The 22,093-nt window shown below is 48.5% G+C and overlaps 1 protein-coding gene across 8 annotated transcripts in view; it reads right to left on the bottom strand.

The window, feature by feature from the left end:
- CACNA2D2 (calcium voltage-gated channel auxiliary subunit alpha2delta 2) overlaps nucleotides 1–22,093 on the bottom strand; it is a 208,470-nt gene that overhangs the window by 130,409 nt on the left and 55,968 nt on the right. The window lies entirely within an intron of this gene.

A 22,093-nucleotide genomic window follows, 5' to 3' on the forward strand; every position in this document is an offset into this window, starting at 1 on the left:
TCGCGGAGCTGCCATCCTCCTCCTCCATCGCGGAGCTGCCATCCTCCTCCTCCATCGCGGAGCTGCCATCCTCCTCCTCCATCGCGGAGCTGCCATCCTCCTCCTCCATCGCGGAGCTGCCATCCTCCTCCTCCATCGCGGAGCTGCCATCCTCCTCCTCCATCGCGGAGCTGCCATCCTCCTCCTCCATCGCGGAGCTGCCATCCTCCTCCTCCATCGCGGAGCTGCCATCCTCCTCCTCCATCGCGGAGCTGCCATCCTCCTCCTCCATCGCGGAGCTGCCATCCTCCTCCTCCATCGCGGAGCTGCCATCCTCCTCCTCCACCACGGAGCTGCCATCCTCCTCCTCCATTGCTGAGCTGCCATCCTCCTCCTCCATTGCTGAGCCGCCATCCTCCTCCGCTGCGTTCTCCTGTATTTATTTCTGGTCTTTAAACTCATTCTGAAAAAAACATTTCTATAACTTCCTGATAATTTAATTTTCAATTGTTGGCCACCAATTACAGGGAATCTGTTCCCAGGTTTCTGTAGCCCTTCTGAGAGCAGCATGATGTGGGGGCAGAGACCCCGATTCCAGCCATGTGTCACTTACTGGGCTGCTTCCTGCAGTTTCGATGCAATCTGAGCCCTGAATAACCCCGCCCCCACTACGGATTGTCAGTGTACGCTGTGCATAGGTCGAAAGCAGCCAATAAGTGGCGGGGGCGGGGGTAACTACATGGCCGCAGGTTTATCAGTCGTCTAGTGGTGGATCTCCTGCTGATAAAACTGCAGCAAGCAGCCCAGAAAGTGACATCCCTCGATCAAGGTTTCTGCTCTCAGTTTAGGGAGTAAAAACCTGAAGACAGATCCCTTTAAGATCTCTGCTTGCTTTCAGTAGAGAAAGCATTCACTGCTTACATCCAGAAGCTGAAAACCTGTCACTTCTGTTGGCAGAGGGTTTGTTACAGTTGCATCCAGTGTAGACAGCCTGCAAATACATTGTAACACGCAGAGATCAATCGTCCAGACTGAACACATAGTGACAAACCCTCAGCTGTGACGCTCTGCATCTGTAGTGCCAGACACAGAACTTTCCATTATTCAGTTAAGTGAGCTAAAAGAAAACCCCATTCACATCCACGGGGAATTTCCTGACATTCTCGCCCGTCGTCCATTGACCGCAGCGTTTCTTCTTTTACAGGAGGATTCATTGATTTTGGATTCCGGAAAATGAAAAAGAAAAAAAAAAGTTTTACTCTGCCAAAATGCGCTGAACTGACGCCGGGACAATCCCCGGCTCCTCCACCGTGAAAAGGCCACAAAACGCGTGTGACCCGCTCTGGTGGAGGAGGATTCCTGCTCTGCGTCCTGTACTCAATAATTATTGGTGATCAATATTTCACACACTGCGACTGGAGCCAATTATCTACCCCCAGCCCAGCCTCCACCCATCATGTGTCCGAGCTGCCATAGACACCCAGCCCAGCCCCCACCATGTGTCCAAGCCACCGTATACCCCCAGCCCCCACCATGTGTCCGAGCCGCTATATACCCCCAGCCTCCACCATGTGTCCGAGCCGCCATATACACCCAGCCCAGCCCCCTCCATGTGTCCAAGCCACCGTATACCCCCAGCCCCCACCATGTGTCCGAGCCGCTATATACCCCCAGCCCAGCCCCCACCATGCGTTCAAGCCGCTGTATACCCCCAGCCCCCACCATTCGTTCCAGCCGCAGTATACTCCCAGCCCAGCCTCCACCATGCGTTCGAAACGCCATATACACCCAGCCCAGCCCCCTCCATGTGTCCAAGCCACCGTATACCCCCAGCCCCCACCATGTGTCCGAGCCGCTATATACCCCCAGCCCAGCCCCCACCATGCGTTCAAGCCGCTGTATACCCCCAGCCCCCACCATTCGTTCCAGCCGCAGTATACTCCCAGCCCAGCCTCCACCATGCGTTCGAAACGCCATATACCCCCAGCCCAGCCCCTCCTTGTGTCCGAGCTGCAATATACCCCTAGAATAGCTCCCACCCACCCAACACGTGTCAGAGCCACCATATACCCCGCACCCCATCCTAACCCTCCGGCCCATGACATGTGCTAGCAGTTGTGCACTGTGCACTCCACACTCCATCCCAGCCCTCCACCCTCATATCCCGGCCTAATCCACATGTCCAAGCCGCTGTATACCCCACACTCTGGCCTAGCACCCCACCTGACACACAGCTAGGAGGGATAGCTAATACTAGAGGAGAGAGGATTCAAAAAGATAAATAAACTGGAGCAGTGGGCAGCAACTAAATGATTTTTAATAGGGAAAAATGCAAAGTACTACATCCGGGCAATAACAATGAAAAAAGCATTTACAGAATGGGAGGAAGAGGGCTAAGCAACAGCACATGTGAAAAAGACTTGGGTATACTAATAGATCACAAACTGAACATGAGTCAACAGTGTGATGCAGCAGCAAAAAGGCAAATGCAATTTTGGGATGTATTAACAGAAGCATACAGGCTAGATCACGTGAAGTCATTATTGCCCTCTACTCCTCCTTGGTGAGGAATCATCTGGATCCTGGGTCCAGTTTTGGGCTCCACATTATATACAAGACAATGAAAAACTGGAGCAAGGTCAGAGAAGAGCGACGAGGATGGTGACCGGTCTGCAAACCATGTCCTATGAGGAACGGTTACAGGATTTGGGAATGTTTAGCTGCAAAAAAGAACACTGAGAGGAGACTTAATAGCTGTCTACAAATATCTGAAGGGCCGTCACACTTTAGAAGGATCATCTTTATTCTCATTTGCACAAGGAAAGACTAGAAGTAATGGGATGAAACTCAATGGGAGGAGACACAGATTAGATATTAGAAAAAACTTTTTGACAGTGAGTGTGATCAATGAGTGGAAGAAGCGGCCACGAGAGGTGGTGAGTTCTGCTTCAATGGAAGTCTTCAGAGGCTGGGCAGACATCTGTCTGGGATGATTTAGCGAATCCTGCTTTGAGCAGGGGGTTGGACCAGATGACCCAGGAGGTCCCTTCCAACTCTACCATTCTATGGTTCTATGTCCTAGCTGCTGTATTGCCCCACGCTCCAGCTCCCCACCCATCACATATCCAAGCCACAGTATACTCAAAACCCCAGGACACATGTAAGAACCGCCGTATATCCAGCACCCCAGCCCCCCATCCATCACATGTCCAAGCCACCATATACCCTCGCACTGCAGACCAGCCTCCCACCGATAACATAGAGAAAAAGAAAATGGCGAACGGCTTCACAGGAGCACCAAGCTGGTGTTAGGGGTGGTTAAAACGGAAGATACGCTGCAGCTCCAGCCGGATGCCTCGCAAGAGGATCAAACAAGAAGGAACAAAAAAACGGTCATAAGAGCGCATGCGAGACGGTTTCAACGGAATAGCTCCGTCTTCCTCAGGTGGCAGTTAACTTTGTCCACTCCATGTTACTGGAAACGTGCAGAAGAATGAGTGTGGGGGGATGGGGACGGGGGGCACATACACCCCCCACCCCCACTTGGCGGTTTCTCCAGATCAGGATTTAATATTTTTATCCCCTAAAAGCAAATAGGCTGCAGTGAGCTCCATTTTTGCAACGCTCGTATCTGGGGATTTCTACCATTTGCATTTTCCTATTTCCTCACTCGACTTCCCCAAACAGACCTATCCATCAAAGTCAATGGCTGCCCACTCTCCCCAGTCCCACAAGCTCGAAGCCGCGGGGTAACCCTTGACACTGATCTCTCCTTCAAGCCACATATCCAAGCCCTTTCCACTTCCTGCCGGCTACAACTTAAAAGTATTTCCCGGATCCGTACATTCCTCAACCAAGAATCTGCAAAAACCCTAGAGCACGCCCTCATCATTTCCTGCCTTGACTACTGTAACCTCCTGCTCTGTGGACTCCCCTCAAACACTCTCGCACCCCTCCAATCTATTCTAAACTCTGCTGCCCGAAAATCCACCTGTCCCCCTGCTATTCCCCGGCCTCTCCCCTCTGTCAATCCCTGCACTGGCTCCCCATTACCCAGAGACTCCAGTACAAAACCCTAACCATGGTATGCATTTCATGCTTAGAAAGAGAGTTTATTATTGCAGTCCAATATATAAACGCTTCGGTCACAATCCGACCTTCTTCAGTAGACCGACTGCTCTTGTGTTATAATGAAATGGATGTCGCTGTATCCAGGTAGTGAGCACAGAATACGTCTGGGGGCTCACACTGTGGAGGTATATATGGATATGGCAAGTATGGATATCCTGTTTTGTCATTGAAGAAACTAATATAAATTACTTGGCTTGGATATGCAAGTAAGGAGTATGCCTAGTGACGTTTCCGTCATATATGGTTTAATGACGAGGCTGGAAGTAGTACAGGAGCCCACCTAAGGTACCACTTCCAGCCTCATCATTAAACCATATATGACGGAAGAAGGTCGGATTGTGACCGAAACGTTTATATATTGGACTGCAATAATAACCCCTTCACCCCCAAGGGTGGTTTGCACGTTAATGACCGGGCCAATTTTTACAATTCTGACCACTGTCCCTTTATGAGGCTATAACTCTGGAACGCTTTGACGGATCTTGGCGATTCTGACATTGTTTTCTCGTGACATATTGTACTTCATGTTAGTGGTAAAATTTATTCGATATAACTTGCATTTATTTGTGAAAAAAACGAATATTTGGCGAAAATTTTGAAAATTTCGCAATTTTCCAACTTTGAATTTTTATGCCCTTAAATCACAGACATATGTCACGCAAAATACTTAATAAGTAACATTTCCCACATGTCTACTTTACATCAGCACAATTTTGGAACCAAAATTTTTTTTTGTGACGGAGTTATAAGGGTTAAAAGTTGACCAGCAATTTCTCATTTTTACAACACCATTTTTTTTTAGGGACCACATCTCATTTGAAGTCATTTTGAGGGGTCTATATGATAGAAAATACTCAAGTGTGACACCATTCTAAAAACTGCACCCCTCAAGGTGCTCAAAACCACATTCAAGAAGTTTATTAACCCTTCAGGTGTTTCACAGGAATTTTTTGAATGTTTAAATAAAAATGAGCATTTAACTTTTTTTCACACACAATTTATTTCAGCTCCAATTTGTTTTATTTTACCAAGGGTAACAGGAGAAAATGGACCCCCAAAGTTGTTGTACAATTTGTCCTGAGTACGCTGATACCCCATATGTGAGGGTAAACCACTGTTTGGGCGTATGGCAGAGCTCGGAAGGAAAGGAGCGCCATTTGACTTTTCAATGCAAAATTGACTGGAATTGAGATGGGACGCCATGTTGCGTTTGGAGAGCCCCTGATGTGCCTAAACACTGAAACCCCCTACAAGTGACACCATTTTGGAAAGTAGACCCCCTAAGGAACTTATCTTGATGTGTGGTGAGCACTTTGACCCACCAAGTGCTTCACAGAAGTTTATAATGCAGAGCCGTAAAAATAAAAAATCATATTTTTTCACAAAAATGATCTTTTTGCCCCCAATTTTTTATTTTCCCAAGGGTAAGAGAAGAAATTGGACCCCAAAAAATGTTGTGCAATTTGTCCTGAGTACGATGATACCCCATATGTGGGTGTAAACCATTGTTTGGGCGCATGGCAGAGCTTGGAAGGGAAGGAGCGCCATTTGACTTTTCAATGCAAAATTGACTGGAATTGAGATGGGACGCCATGTTGCGTTTGGAGAGCCCCTGATGTGCCTAAACATTGAAACTCCCTACAAGTGACACCATTTTGGAAAGTAGACCCCCTAAGGAACTTATCTAGATGTGTGGTGAGCACTTTGACCCACCAAGTGCTTCACAGAAGTTTATAATGCAGAGCCGTAAAAATAAAAAATCATATTTTTTCACAAAAATGATCTTTTCGCCCCCAATTTTTTATTTTCCCAAGGGTAAGAGAAGAAATTGGACCCCAAAAAATGTTGTGCAATTTGTCCTGAGTACGCTGATACCCCATATGTGGGTGTAAACCATTGTTTGGGCGCATGGCAGAGCTTGGAAGGGAAGGAGCGCCATTTGACTTTTCAATGCAAAATTGACTGGAATTGAGATGGGACGCCATGTTGCGTTTGGAGAGCCCCTGATGTGCCTAAACACTGAAACCCCCTACAAGTGACACCATTTTGGAAAGTAGACCCCCTAAGGAACTTATCTTGATGTGTGGTGAGCACTTTGACCCACCAAGTGCTTCACAGAAGTTTATAATGCAGAGCCGTAAAAATAAAAAATCATATTTTTTCACAAAAATGATCTTTTCGCCCCCAATTTTTTATTTTCCCAAGGGTAAGAGAAGAAATTGGACCCCAAAAAATGTTGTGCAATTTGTCCTGAGTACGCTGATACCCCATATGTGGGTGTAAACCATTGTTTGGGCGCATGGCAGAGCTTGGAAGGGAAGGAGCGCCATTTGACTTTTCAATGCAAAATTGACTGGAATTGAGATGGGACGCCATGTTGCGTTTGGAGAGCCCCTGATGTGCCTAAACATTGAAACTCCCTACAAGTGACACCATTTTGGAAAGTAGACCCCCTAAGGAACTTATCTAGATGTGTGGTGAGCACTTTGACCCACCAAGTGCTTCACAGAAGTTTATAATGCAGAGCCGTAAAAATAAAAAATCATATTTTTTCACAAAAATGATCTTTTCGCCCCCAATTTTTTATTTTCCCAAGGGTAAGAGAAGAAATTGGACCCCAAAAAATGTTGTGCAATTTGTCCTGAGTACGCTGATACCCCATATGTGGGTGTAAACCATTGTTTGGGCGCATGGCAGAGCTTGGAAGGGAAGGAGCGCCATTTGACTTTTCAATGCAAAATTGACTGGAATTGAGATGGGACGCCATGTTGCGTTTGGAGAGCCCCTGATGTGCCTAAACATTGAAACTCCCTACAAGTGACACCATTTTGGAAAGTAGACCCCCTAAGGAACTTATCTAGATGTGTTTTGAGAGCTTTGAACCCCCAAGTGTTTCACTACAGATTATAACGCAGAGCCGTGAAAATAATTTTTATTTTTTTTCTCAAAAATGATTTTTTAGCACCCAGCTTTGTATTTTTACAAGGGTAACAGAATAAATTGGACCCCAAAATTTGTTTTCCAATTTGTCCCGAGTACGCTGATACCCCATATGTGGGGGGGAACCACTGTTTGGGCGCATGACAGAGCTCGGAAGGGAAGGAGCGCCATTTGGAATGCAGACTTAAATGGATTGGTCAGCAGCCGTCACGTTGCATTTGCAGAGCCCCTGATGTACCCAAACAGTACAAACCCCCCACAAGTGACCCCATATTGGAAACTAGACCTCCCAAAGAACTTATCTAGATGTGTTTTGAGAACTTTGAACCCCCAAGTGTTTCACTAAAGTTTATAGCGCAAAGCCGTGAAAATAAAAATTCTTTTTTTTTTTCACAAAAATGATTTTTTAGCCCCCAGTTTTGTATTTTCACAAGGGTAACAGGATAAATTAGACCCCAAAAGTTGTTGTCCAATTTGTCCTGAGTACGCTGATACCCCATATGTGGGGGGGAACCACTGTTTGGGTGCATGACAGAGCTCGGAAGGGAAGGAGCGCCATTTGGAATGCAGCCTTAAATGGATTGGTCTGCAGGCGTCACGTTGCATTTGCAGAGCCCCTGATGTACCCAAACAGTACAAACCCCCCACAAGTGACCCCATATTGGAAACTAGACCTCCCAAGGAACTTATCTAGATGTGTTGTGAGAACTTTGAACCCCCAAGTGTTTCACTACAGTTTATAACGCAGAGCCGTGAAAATAAAACATCTTTTTTTTCCCACAAAAATGATTTTTAGCCCCCCAAATTTTTATTTTCCTAAGGATAACAAGAGAACTTGGACCCCAGAAGTTGTTGTTCAATTTGTCCCGAGTACGCTGATAACACATATGTTGGGGTAAACCCCTTTTTGGGCGCACGGGAGAGCTCGGAAGGGAAGGAGCACTGTTTTACTTTTTCAACACAGAATTGGCTGGAATTGAGATTGGACGCCATGTCGCGCTTGTAGAGCCCCTGATGTGCCTGGACAGTGGAAACCCCCCAATTCTACCTGAAACCCTAACCCAAACACACCCCTAACCCTAATCCCAACGGTAACCCTAACCACACCCCTAGCCCTGACACACCCATAATTCTAATCCCAACCCTAATCCAAACGTAAATGTAATCCAAACCCTAACCCTAACTTTAGCCCCAACCCTAACTTTAGCCCCAACCCTAGCCCTAACCCTAACCCTAACCCTACCCCTAACCCTAACCCTAAACGTGACTGAAATACGTGGCACTGAAATACGTGGCACTGAAATACGTGGCACTGAAATACGTGGCACTGAAATACGTGGCACTGAAATACGTGGCACTGAAATACGTGATACGTGGCACTTAAATACGTGGCACTGAAACACGTGGCACTGAAATACGTGATACGTGGCACTGAAATACGTGGCACTGAAATACGTGGCACTGAAATACGTGGCACTGAAATACGTGGCACTGAAATACGTGGCACTGAAATACGTGGCACTGAAATACGTGGCACTGAAATACGTGGCACTGAAATACGTGGCACTGAAATACGTGGCACTGAAATGTGATACGTGGCACTGATACGTGGCACTGAAATACGTGGCACTGAAATACGTGGCACTGAAATACGTGGCACTGAAATACGTGGCACTGAAATACGTGGCACGTGGCACTGAAATACGTGGCACTGAAATACGTGATACGTGGCACTTAAATACGTGGCACTGAAACACGTGGCACTGAAATACGTGATACGTGGCACTGAAATACGTGGCACTGAAATACGTGGCACTGAAATACGTGGCACTGAAATACGTGGCACTGAAATACGTGGCACTGAAATACGTGGCACTGAAATACGTGGCACTGAAATACGTGGCACTGAAATACGTGGCACTGAAATACGTGGCACTGAAATACGTGGCACTGAAATACGTGGCACTGAAATACGTGGTACTAAAATATGTGGCACTGAAATACGTGATACGTGGCACTGAAATACGTGATACGTGGCACTGAAATATGTGATACGTGGCACTGAAATACGTGGCACTGAAACACGTGGCACTGAAATACGTGGCACTGAAATACGTGGCACTGAAATACGTGGCACTATGACTGTCAGAAAATGTTCATTAAACGGTTAGGGGTGAGGTTAGGGGTAGAGTTAGGGTTAGGGTTTGGATCCCTTTATCACCTTGATGGTGGTGGGTGGCTTTTCAGTGTGTTTAAATGCATGCGTTTTTAACGCAAACAAACGCATGTGCTTAAAAACGCAAGAAAATACTGCAGGTTGTATTTCTGAAAATGAACGCATGCAGAAAAAAAACGCATGCGTTTGAAAACGCGACCAAACGCATACAAAAAAACCGCATGCGTTTTCAATGTTAAATATAGGGAAAAAATGCATGCGTTTTTTGTGCAAAAAACGCTGCAGACAAAAACGCAAGTGTGAAACCAGCGACGCTTTTTATAGCAAAAAAGTTTTTGCGTCTCCACATTTTGAGACCTATAATTTTTCCACATTTTGCTCCACAGAGTCATGTGAGGTCTTGTTTTTTGCGGGACGAGTTGACGTTTTTATTGGTAACATTTTCGGACACGTGACCGTTTTTGATCGCTTTTTATTCCGATTTTTGTGAGGCAGAATGACCAAAAACCAGCTATTCATGAATTTCTTTTGGGGGAGGCGTTTATACCGTTCTGCGTTTGGTAAAATTGATAAAGCAGTTTTATTCTTCGGGTCAGTACGATTACAGCGATATCTCATTTATATCATTTTTTTATGTTTTGGCGCTTTTATATGATAAAAACTAAAATATAGAAAAAATAATTATTTTCGTATCGCTTTATTCTCAGGACTATAACTTTTTTATTTTTTTGCTGATAATGTTGTATGGCGGCTTGTTTTTTGCGGGACAAGATGACGTTTTCAGCGGTACCATGATTATTTATATCAGTCTTTTTGATCGCGTGTTATTCCACTTTTTGTTCGGCGGTATGGTAATAAAGCGTTTTTTGCCTCGTTTTTTTTTTTTTTTTCTTACGGTGTTTACTGAAGGGGTTAACTAGTGGGGCAGTTTTATAGGTTGGGTCGTTACGGACGCGGCGATACTAAATATGTGTACTTTTATTGTTTTGTTTTTTTTATTTAGATAAAGAAATGTATTTATGGGAATAATATATTTTTTTTTATTATTATTTATTTAGGATTTTTTTTTTTTTTTTTTTTACACATGTGGAAAAAATTTTTTTTTAACTTTTTTACTTTGTCCCAGGGGGGGACATCACAGATCATTGATCTGGCAGTGTGCACAGCACTCTGCCAGATCGACGATCTGCTGTGCAGGGCTGCAGGCTTACCAAGTGTCTGCTCTGAGCAGACACTCGGTAAGCCACCTCCTTCCCTGCAGGACCCGGATGCCGCGGCCATCTTGGATCCGGGACCTGCAGCCAGGAAGGAGGTAGGAGACCCTCGCAGCAACGCGATCACATCGCGTTGCTCCGGGGGTCTCAGGGAAGCCCGCAGGGAGCCCCCTCCCTGCGCGATGCTTCCCTATACCGCCGGTACACTGCGATCATGTTTGATCGCGGTGTGCCGGGGGTTAATGTGCCGGGGGCGGTCCGTGACCGCTCCTGGCACATAGTGCCGGATGTCAGCTGCGATATGCAGCTGACACCCGGCCGCGATCGGCCGCGCTCCCCCCGTGAGCGCCGCTGATCGGTGATGACGTACTATCCCGTCGGCGGTCATACGGGCCCACCCCACCTCGACGGGATAGTACGTCAAATGTCGGGAAGGGGTTAAACTCTCTTTCTAAGCATCAAATACATACCAGTTGAGTGCCAATTTTTATATTATATATACACTGGTTTGGGGAACCTACACTCACCGGCCACTTTATTAGGTACACCTGTCCCCAACTTCTTGTTAACACTTAATTTCTAATCAGCCAATCACATGGCGGCAACTCAGTGCATTTAGGCATGTAGACATGGTCAAGACAATCTCCTGCAGTTCAAACCGAGCATCAGTATGGGGAAGAAAGGTGATTTGAGTGCCTTTGAACGTGGCATGGTTGTTGGTGCCAGAAGGGCTGGTCTGAGTATTTCAGAAACTGCTGATCTACTGGGATTTTCACGCACAACCATCTCTAGGGTTTACAGAGAATGGTCCGAAAAAGAAAAAAAATCCAGTGAGCGGCAGTTCTGTGGGCGGAAATGCTTTGTTGATGCCAGAGGTCAGAGGAGAATGGGCAGACTGGTTCGAGCTGATAGAAAGGCAACAGTGATTCAAATCGCCACCCGTTACAACCAAGGTAGGCCTAAGAGCATCTCTGAACGCACAGTGCATCGAACTTTGAGGCAGATGGGCTACAGCAGCAGAAGACCACACTGGGTACCACTCCTTTCAGCTAAGAACAGGAAACTGAGGCTACAATTTGTACAAGCTCATCGAAATTGGACAGTAGAAGATTGGAAAAACGTTGCTTGGTCTGATGAGTCTCGATTTCTGCTGCGACATTCGGATGGTAGGGTCAGAATTTGGCGTAAACAACATAAAAGCATGGATCCATCCTGCCTTGTATGGAGCATCTTTGGGATGTGCAGCCGACAAATCTGCGGCAACTGTGTGATGCCATCATGTCAATATGGACCAAAATCTCTGAGGAATGCTTCCAGCACCTTGTTGAATCTATGCCACGAAGAATTGAGGCAGTTCTGAAGGCAAAAGGGGGTCCAACCCGTTACTAGCATGGTGTACCTAATAAAGTGGCCGGTGAGTGTATCTTGTGCACCAACACAGCTGTGCCACGATTTATCTCACTACAAAACCCTAACCATGACGTACAAAGCCATCCACAGCCTGTCTCCTTCATATATCTGTGACCTCGTCTCCCGATACTTACCTACACGCAACCTCCGATCCTCACAAGATCTCCTTCTCTACTCCCCTCTCATCTCCTCTTCCCACAATCACATACTGGATTTCTCTCGCGTATCACCCCTACTCTGGAACCCTCTACCACAACACATCAGACTCTCGCCTACCATCGAAAGCTTCAAAAAGAACCTGAAGACCTAAATGTCCTGACAAGGCTACAACCTGCAGTAACCACCGATCCACCAAGCCACTGCACGACCAGCTCTGCCCTCTCCTATTGTATCCTCACCCATCCCATGTAGATTGTGAGCCCTCGCGGGCAGAGTCCTCTCTCCTCCTGTACCCTCACCCATCCCATGTAGACTGTGAGCCCTCGCGAGCAGGGTCCTCTCTCCTCCTGTATCCTCACCCATCCCGTGTATATTGTGAGCCCTCGCGTGCAGGGTCCTCTCTCCTCCTGTACCCTCACCCATCCCATGTAGACTGTGAGCCCTCGCGGGCAGGGTCCTCTCTCCTATTGGATCCTCACCCATCCCTGGTAGACTGTGAGCCCTCGTGGGCAGGGTCCTCTCCTCCTGTATCCTCACCCATCCCTTGTAGATTGTGAGCCCTCGTGGGCAGGGTCCTCTCCTCCTGTATCCTCACCCATCCCTTGTAGATTGTGAGCCCTCACGGGCAGGGTCTTCTCTCCTCCTGTATCCTCACCCATCCCTTGTAGACTGAGCCCTCATGGGCAGGGTCCTCTCTCCTCCTGTATCCTCACCCATCCCTTGTAGACTGTGAACCCTCGTGGGCAGGGTCCTCTCCTCCTGTATCCTCACCCATCCCTTGTAGATTGTGAGCCCTCGCAGGCAGAGTCCTCTCTCCTCCTGTATCCTCAACCATCCCATATAGACTGTGCGCCCTTTCTCCTCCTGTATCCTCACCCATCCCTTGTAGACTGAGCCCTCGCGGGCAGGGTCCTCTCTCCTCCTGTATTCTCACCCATCCCTTGTAGATTGTGAGCCCTCGCGGGCAGGGTCCTCTCTCCTCCTGTATCCTCACCCATCCCCTGTAGACTGTGAGCCCTCGCGGGCAGGGTCCTCTCTCCTCCTGTATCCTCACCCATCCCTTGTAGACTGTGAGCCCTCGCGGGCAGGGTCCTCTCTCCTCCTGTATTCTCACCCATCCCTTGTAGATTGTGAGCCCTCATGGGCAGGGTCCTCTCTCCTCCTGTATCCTCACCCATCCCTTGTAGACTGTGAGCCCTCGCGGGCAGGGTCCTCTCTCCTCCTGTATTCTCACCCATCCCTTGTAGACTGTGAGACCTCACGGGCAGGGTCCTCTCTCCTCCTGTATCCTCGCCCATCCCTTGTAGATTGTGAGCCCTCGTGGGCAGGGTCCTCTCTCCTCCTGTATCCTCACCCATCCCTTGTAGATTGTGAGCCCTCGCAGGCAGGATCCTCTCTCCTCCTGTATCCTCACCCATCCCTTTAGACTGTGAGCCCTCGCGGGCAGGGTCCTCTCTCCTCCTGTATCCTCACCCATCGCTTGTAGACTGTGAGCCCTCGCGGGCAGGATCCTCTCTCCTCCTGTATCCTCATCCATCCCTTTAGACTGTGAGCCCTCGCGGGCAGGGTCCTCTCTCCTCCTGTATCCTCACCCATCGCTTGTAGACTGTGAGACCTCACGGGCAGGGTCCTCTCTCCTCCTGTATCCTCGCCCATCCCTTGTAGATTGTGAGCCCTCGTGGGCAGGGTCCTCTCTCCTCCTGTATCCTCACCCATCCCTTGTAGATTGTGAGCCCTCGTGGGCAGGGTCCTCTCTCCTCCTGTATCCTCACCCATCCCTTGTAGATTGTGAGCCCTCACAGGCAGGATCCTCTCTCCTCCTGTATCCTCACCCATCCCTTTAGACTGTGAGCCCTCGTGGGCAGGATCCTCCCTCCTCCTGTATCCTCACCCATCCCTTGTAGACTGTGAGCCCTCGCAGGCAGGATCCTCTCTCCTCCTGTATCCTCACCCATCCCTTTAGACTGTGAGCCCTCGCGGGCAGGGTCCTCTCTCCTCCTGTATCCTCACCCATCCCTTGTAGACTGTGAGCCCTCGCGGGCAGGGTCCTCTCTCCTCCTGTATCCTCACCCATCCCTTGCAGATTGTGAGCCCTCGTGCGCAGGGTCCTCTCTCCTCCTGTATCCTCACCCATCCCTTGTAGACTGTGAGCCCTCGTGCGCAGGGTCCTCTCCCCTCCTGGACCAGTCGTGACTGTCCAGGATTATTGTCCTCGTCTTTATTATGTATACCCCACCTCACATGTAACGCGTCACGGAATAAATGGAGCAATAAGTAATAAAAAATAATGCAATTTTGCAGACAAACAGATGATAAAGAATAGAAATATAATAAATTATATAAAAACGGAACAAGTGGTGGTAAAACAACCCTAATCACGCCTCCAGACCTGATCCGAATGTCCGGGTGAATGAGCCTCGCACCTGATCTGGTATCGACTCCGGTGGTCCGTGAGGTGAGGAGGCGCGATCCCCCCTGCGGAGGAGCAGGACGGGGACGCAGCAGTCAGGCTTATGCTTTCTAGTCTGTTAAGTGTCGGCGTTAATGATGAGTGTATTAACCTAGGTGTCACTAATCTGCCGCCTAATTACGTCCCCCTCCCGGCTGGCACGCTCCCGCCACACGCCACTGTCTCTTTATAGTAACACTCTGCAGAAGGCGAAAAAAACCCATCTCATTGCTCTGACTGTCAGCAGCCGCCCACCTCTTCTAGAGACGTGCGGGCAGCAGACGCCCTACACCCCCCGATCTGTGCAGCCGTAGCGACGGGGGGGCTCGGATTCATCTCTTCATATTAGGGGACCTGGAAGAAAATAAAAAAACAAAGGCGCCTTCGTATTCACCGGGAACGTGATTGAAAACAACGCAATTTTATGGCTGTGCAATAAGTATCTGCTCTGCATTCTAAACGCAGCGAGCTGCCGCCATGGAAGCGGGGTCACAAGCCATCAGCGCCGAGAGGTTTAACATCAAAAAATGGAAAATAGAAAACATGGCTGCTGCCGGGCTGGATGAAGATTTTGCCGCCTAATGACAAGCCTCCTTGCACACGAGATTACATACAAAATGCAAAGTATTTGCAGCGAGCTGCGGCGGCTTAAGCACAGCCGGGCACATTTCCTTATCTCTTCTGGCCACCAAAGGTCAGCGGGCAATGCCAGGCGCGGAAAACCTAGTGCCCAATCCCGGGTGTACCTCCCTCCAGATGTCTCCTGGTATTACTGGCTGCACCTGATGGCGCAGAAGAAAAATACTCATTTCATGCAGATCATAGGATCGTCTCGTAACTCCCACATGACTGCTGGCGACTGCAAGCTCCTGGGGCGAGGCCGACATCAGACCGTCTCATGCCCGGTGACTGCAAGCTCCTGGGGAGAGGCCAACATCAGACCGTCTCATGCCAGGTGACTGCAAGCTCCTGAGGAGAGGCCGACATCAGACCGTCTCATGCCCGGTGACTGCAAGCTCCTGGGGCGAGGCCGACATCAGACCGTCTCATGCCCGGTGACTGCAAGCTCCTGGGGAGAGGCCGACATCAGACCGTCTCATGCCCGGTGACTGCAAGCTCCTGGGGAGAGTCCGACATCAGACCGTCTCATGCCCGGTGACTGCAAGCTCCTGGGGAGGCCGACATCAGACCGTCTCATGCCCGGTGACTGCAAGCTCCTGGGGCGAGGCCGACATCAGACCGTCTCATGCCCGGTGACTGCAAGCTCCTGGGGAGGCCGACATCAGACCGTCTCATGCCAGGTGACTGCAAGCTCCTGAGGAGAGGCCGACATCAGACCGTCTCATGCCCGGTGACTGCAAGCTCCTGGGGAGAGGCCAACATCAGACCGTCTCATGCCCGGTGACTACAAGCTCCTGGGGAGAGGCCAACATCAGACCGTCTCATGCCAGGTGACTGCAAGCTCCTGGGGAAAGGCCGACATCAGACCGTCTCATGCCAGGTGACTGCAAGCTCCTGAGGAGAGGCCGACATCAGCCCGTCTCATGCCAGGTGACTGCAAGCTCCTGGGGCGAGGCCGACATCAGACCGTCTCATGCCAGGTGACTGCAAGCTCCTGGGGCGAGGCCGACATCAGACCGTCTCATGCCCGGTGACTGCAAGCTCCTGGGGAGGCCGACATCAGACCGTCTCATGCCAGGTGACTGCAAGCTCCTGAGGAGAGGCCGACATCAGACCGTCTCATGCCAGGTGACTGCAAGCTCCTGAGGAGAGGCCGACATCAGACCGTCTCATGCCAGGTGACTGCAAGCTCCTGGGGCGAGGCCGACATCAGACCGTCTCATGCCAGGTGACTGCAAGCTCCTGGGGAGAGGCCGACATCAGACCGTCTCATGCCAGGTGACTGCAAGCTCCTGGGGCGAGGCCGACATCAGACCGTCTCATGCCAGGTGACTGCAAGCTCCTGGGGAGAGGCCGACATCAGACCGTCTCATGCCAGGTGACTGCAAGCTCCTGGGGAGAGGCCGACATCAGACCGTCTCATGCCAGGTGACTGCAAGCTCCTGGGGAGAGGCCGACATCAGACCGTCTCATGCCAGGTGACTGCAAGCTCCTGAGGAGAGGCCGACATCAGACCGTCTCATGCCAGGTGACTGCAAGCTCCTGGGGAGGCCGACATCAGACCGTCTCATGCCAGGTGACTGCAAGCTTCTGGGGCGAGGCCAACATCAGACCGTCTCATGCCAGGTGACTGCAAGCTCCTGGGGCGAGGCCGACATCAGACCGTCTCATGCCAGGTGATTGCAAGCTCCTGGGGAGAGGCCATCAGACCGTCTCATGCCCGGTGACTGCAAGCTCCTGGGGCGAGGCCAACATCAGACCGTCTCATGCCCGGTGACTGCAAGCTCCTGGGGAGAGGCCGACATCAGACCGTCTCATGCCAGGTGACTGCAAGCTCCTGAGGAGAGGCCGACATCAGACCGTCTCATGCCCGGTGACTACAAGCTCCTGGGGAGAGGCCGACATCAGACCGTCTCATGCCCGGTGACTGCAAGCTCCTGGGGAGAGGCCAACATCAGACCGTCTCATGCCCTGTGACTGCAAGCTCCTGGGGACAGGCCGACATCAGACCGTCTCATGCCTGGTGACTGCAAGCTCCTGGGGAGAGGCCAACATCAGACCGTCTCATGCCAGGTGACTGCAAGCTCCTGGGGAGAGGCCGACATCAGACCGTCTCATGCCAGGTGACTGCAAGCTCCTGGGGAGAGGCCGACATCAGACCGTCTCATGCCAGGTGACTACAAGCTCCTGGGGAGGCCGACATCAGACCGTCTCATGCCAGGTGACTGCAAGCTTCTGGGGAGAGGCCGACATCAGACCGTCTCATGCCAGGTGACTGCAAGCTCCTGGGGAGGCCGACATCAGACCGTCTCATGCAGAGTAACTGCAAGCTCCTGGGGCGAGGCCGACATCAGACCGTCTCATGCCAGGTGACTGCAAGCTCCTGGGGAGGCCGACATCAGACTGTCTCATGCCAGGTGACTGCAAGCTTCTGGGGAGAGGCCGACATCAGACTGTCTCATGCCCGGTGACTACAAGCTCCTGGGGAGGCCGACATCAGACTGTCTCATGCAGAGTGACTGCAAGCTCCTGGGGAGGCCGACATCAGACCGTCTCATGCCCGGTGACTACAAGCTCCTGGGGAGGCCGACATCAGACCGTCTCATGCAGAGTAACTGCAAGCTCCTGGGGCGAGGCCGACATCAGACCGTCTCATGCCAGGTGACTGCAAGCTCCTGGGGAGGCCGACATCAGACTGTCTCATGCCAGGTGACTGCAAGCTTCTGGGGAGAGGCCGACATCAGACTGTCTCATGCCCGGTGACTACAAGCTCCTGGGGAGGCCGACATCAGACTGTCTCATGCAGAGTGACTGCAAGCTCCTGGGGAGGCCGACATCAGACCGTCTCATGCAGAGTGACTGCAAGCTCCTGGGGAGGCCGACATCAGACTGTCTCCTGCCGAGTGACTGCTCTGTACACGGACAAATGCCAAACATCATCCCAGTAATTTAAATGTGGCAACTGGAGGAACAGCGACTCATGGTGAGGGCATCATGGCGAGGGTAACATGGCGCTGCCCCTGGGATGGCTTATACCAGGAGACCGGCTGCAATGGCGCCATCACCTGACACATTCAGGTTTAGCCTAATTAGCATAAGGAGTTCTGGGGAATGAGACACAGACATCCGGCCCCCGAGGAGCTAGGAGCCTGCCCGAATCGTACATATAAGACTCATCCTGCAAGGGCAGGGAAGTCTGCAGGATGCAAGTATGGGACCACACACACTGGCCACCAAAGACACGAGAAAAGACATCCGCGAGACCACCAGGAGACATTATCCTCCAGTGCTGCCATATTCTACAGCTGCAGCCTCCCTGGAGGCCAGGAGTAAAAGTGGGCACTCCTATGGGTGGGACATTACACAGGAGCTTCACGGACCTTTCCGGATTGAAGATGGATCAGAATCACTTCCCAAACCTCCTGCCGGTGATTAGAAGACACTTTCTCCCAGCAGTGGAGTAAGAAAAAGTCAGTGTGTCTCCAGAAAACCAAGAATGTTCTGCAGGACGAGGCTCCATCACAACATCGACATCTCCACTGCTCGGGGCCAGGAAAGGCCAGAAAGATGGAGAATAATCACAGGACCTAAACCCTAGTGAAAACCTGCTGCCCTTCTTACACGGAGATTTCCGATGAAGGAGAAAAGTCTATTTGTGAGCCGTGTCTGGGGCTGTGGTGTAAGAAGCCGAGAGACTCCATGGATGGAGCTTATGGTGGTCACTGAGGAGCAGGGCAGCCATATTACTATAATCACCACTAAGGAGAAGGGCGGCCATCTACTATATAATGGGTTAATTCTGTCTGTTTGTCTGTAACGGAAATCCTGCGTCGCTGATTGGTCGCGCCAGCCGCCCGCGACCAATCAGCGACAGGCGCAGTTCTGTCAGTCACAGTGCCACGTAGTTCAGTCACGTTTACTGAATAAGTTCTGTCAGTCACAGTGCCACGTAGATCAGTCACGTTTACTGAATAAGTTCTGTCAGTCACAGTGCCACGTAGATCAGTCACGTTTACTGAATAAGTTCTGTCAGTCACAGTGCCACGTAGATCAGTCACGTTTACTGAATAAGTTCTGTCAGTCACAGTGCCACATAGTTCAGTCACGTTTACTGAATAAGTTCTGTCAGTCACAGTGCCACGTAGATCAGTCACGTTTACTGAATAAGTTCTGTCAGTCACAGTGCCACGTAGATCAATCACGTTTACTGAATAAGTTCTGTCAGTCACAGTGCCACGTAGTTCAGTCACGTTTACTGAATAAGTTCTGTCAGTCACAGTGCCACGCACAAATATATTATAGTGTCGATGTACTTCTTTCGTCCGATGATTTATTTAAATACAGTTAGATATTCATGTAATGGTTTATATATTTTGATGATCTGTTTAATAATTTCGTTCGGTTGTATTAAGTTCTATGACCAATAAAATTTAATGAAAATGTATATATTTTACCCGGAAAATCCTGTGTATTCATTGCATTATTCTTAAATCTTCATAAATAAACTACATACATATTCTAGAATACCTGATGCGTTAGAATCGGACCACCTAGTAACTACTATAATCATCACTGAGGAGAAGGGCGCCCATATTACTATATATATTACTATATCACACTGAGGAGAAGGGCGGCCATATTACTATATATATTACTATATCACACTGAGGAGAAGGGCGGCCATATTACTATATATATTACTATATCACACTGAGGAGAAGGGCGGCCATATTAATGTACATATTACTATATCACACTGAGGAGAAGGGCGGCCATATTACTATATCACACTGAGGAGAAGGGCGGCCATATTACTATATATATTACTGTATCACACTGAGGAGAAGGGCGGCCATATTACTATATATATTACTGTATCACACTGAGGAGAAGGGCGGCCATATTACTATATATATTACTATATCATCACTGAGGAGAAGGGCGGCCATATTACTATATATATTACTATATCACACTGAGGAGAAGGGCGGCCATATTACTATATATATTACTATATCATCACTGAGGAGAAGGGCGGCCATATTACTATATATATTACTATATCACACTGAGGAGAAGGGCAGCCATATTACTATATATATTACTACATCACACTGAGGAGAAGGGCGGCCATATTACTATATATATTACTATATCATCACTGAGGAGAAGGGCGGCCATATTACTATATATATTACTATACCACACTGAGGAGAAGGGCGGCCATATTACTATATATATTACTATATCACACTGAGGAGAAGGGCAAGCATATTACTGTATATATTACTATATCATCACTGAGGAGAAGGGCGGCCATATTACTATATATATTACTATATCACACTGAGGAGAAGGGCGGCCATATTACTATATATATTACTATATCATCACTGAGGAGAAGGGCGGCCATATTACTATATATATTACTATATCACACTGAGGAGAAGGGCGGCCATATTACTATATATATTACTACATCACACTGAGGAGAAGGGCGGCCATATTACTATATATATTACTATATCATCACTGAGGAGAAGGGCGGCCATATTACTATATATATTACTATATCACACTGAGGAGAAGAGCGGCCATATTACTATATATATTACTATACCACACTGAGGAGAAGGGCGGCCATATTACTATATATATTACTATATCACACTGAGGAGAAGGGCGGCCATATTACTATATATATTACTATATCATCACTGAGGAGAAGGGCGGCCATATTACTATATATATTACTATATCACACTGAGGAGAAGGGCGGCCATATTACTATATATTACTATATCACACTGAGAAGGGCGGCCATATTACTATATATATTACTATATCACACTGAGGAGAAGGGCGGCCATATTACTATATATATTACTACATCACACTGAGGAGAAGGGCGGCCATATTACTATATATATTACTATACCACACTGAGGAGAAGGGCGGCCATATTACTATATATATTACTATATCACACTGAGGAGAAGAGCGGCCATATTACTATATATATTACTATATCACACTGAGGAGAAGGGCGGCCATATTACTATATATATTACTATATCATCACTGAGGAGAAGGGCGGCCATATTACTATATATATATTACTATATCACACTGAGGAGAAGGGCGGCCATATTACTATATATATTACTATACCACACTGAGGAGAAGGGCGGCCATATTACTATATATATTACTATATCACACTGAGGAGAAGGGCGGCCATATTACTATATATATTACTATATCACACTGAGGAGAAGGGCGGCCATATTACTATATATATTACTATATCACACTGAGGAGAAGGGTGGCCACATTACTATATATATTACTATATCATCACTGAGGAGAAGGGCGGCCATATTACTATATATATTACTATATCACACTGAGGAGAAGAGCGGCCATATTACTATATATATTACTATACCACACTGAGGAGAAGGGCGGCCATATTACTATATATATTACTATATCACACTGAGGAGAAGGGCAGCCATATTACTATATATATTACTATATCATCACTGAGGAGAAGGGCGGCCATATTACAATATATATTACTATATCACACTGAGGAGAAGGGCGGCCACATTACAATATATATTACTATATCACACTGAGGAGAAGGGCGGCCACATTACTATATATATTACTATATCACACTGAGGAGAAGGGCGGCCATATTACTATATATATTACTATATCACAATGAGGAGAAGGGGGCCATATTACTATATATATTACTATATCACACTGAGGAGAAGGGCGGCCATATTACTATATATATTACTATATCACACTGAGGAGAAGGGCGGCTATATTACTATATATATTACTATATCACACTGAGGAGAAGGGCGGCCATATTACTATATATATTACTATATCACACTGAGGAGAAGGGCGGCCATATTACAATATATATTACCATATCACACTGAGGAGAAGGGCGGCCACATTACTATATATATTACTATATCACACTGAGGAGAA

Source organism: Ranitomeya variabilis, chromosome 8 (assembly GCF_051348905.1).
Source record: "Ranitomeya variabilis isolate aRanVar5 chromosome 8, aRanVar5.hap1, whole genome shotgun sequence".
In the NCBI taxonomy this organism is placed as follows: Eukaryota; Metazoa; Chordata; class Amphibia; order Anura; family Dendrobatidae; genus Ranitomeya; species Ranitomeya variabilis.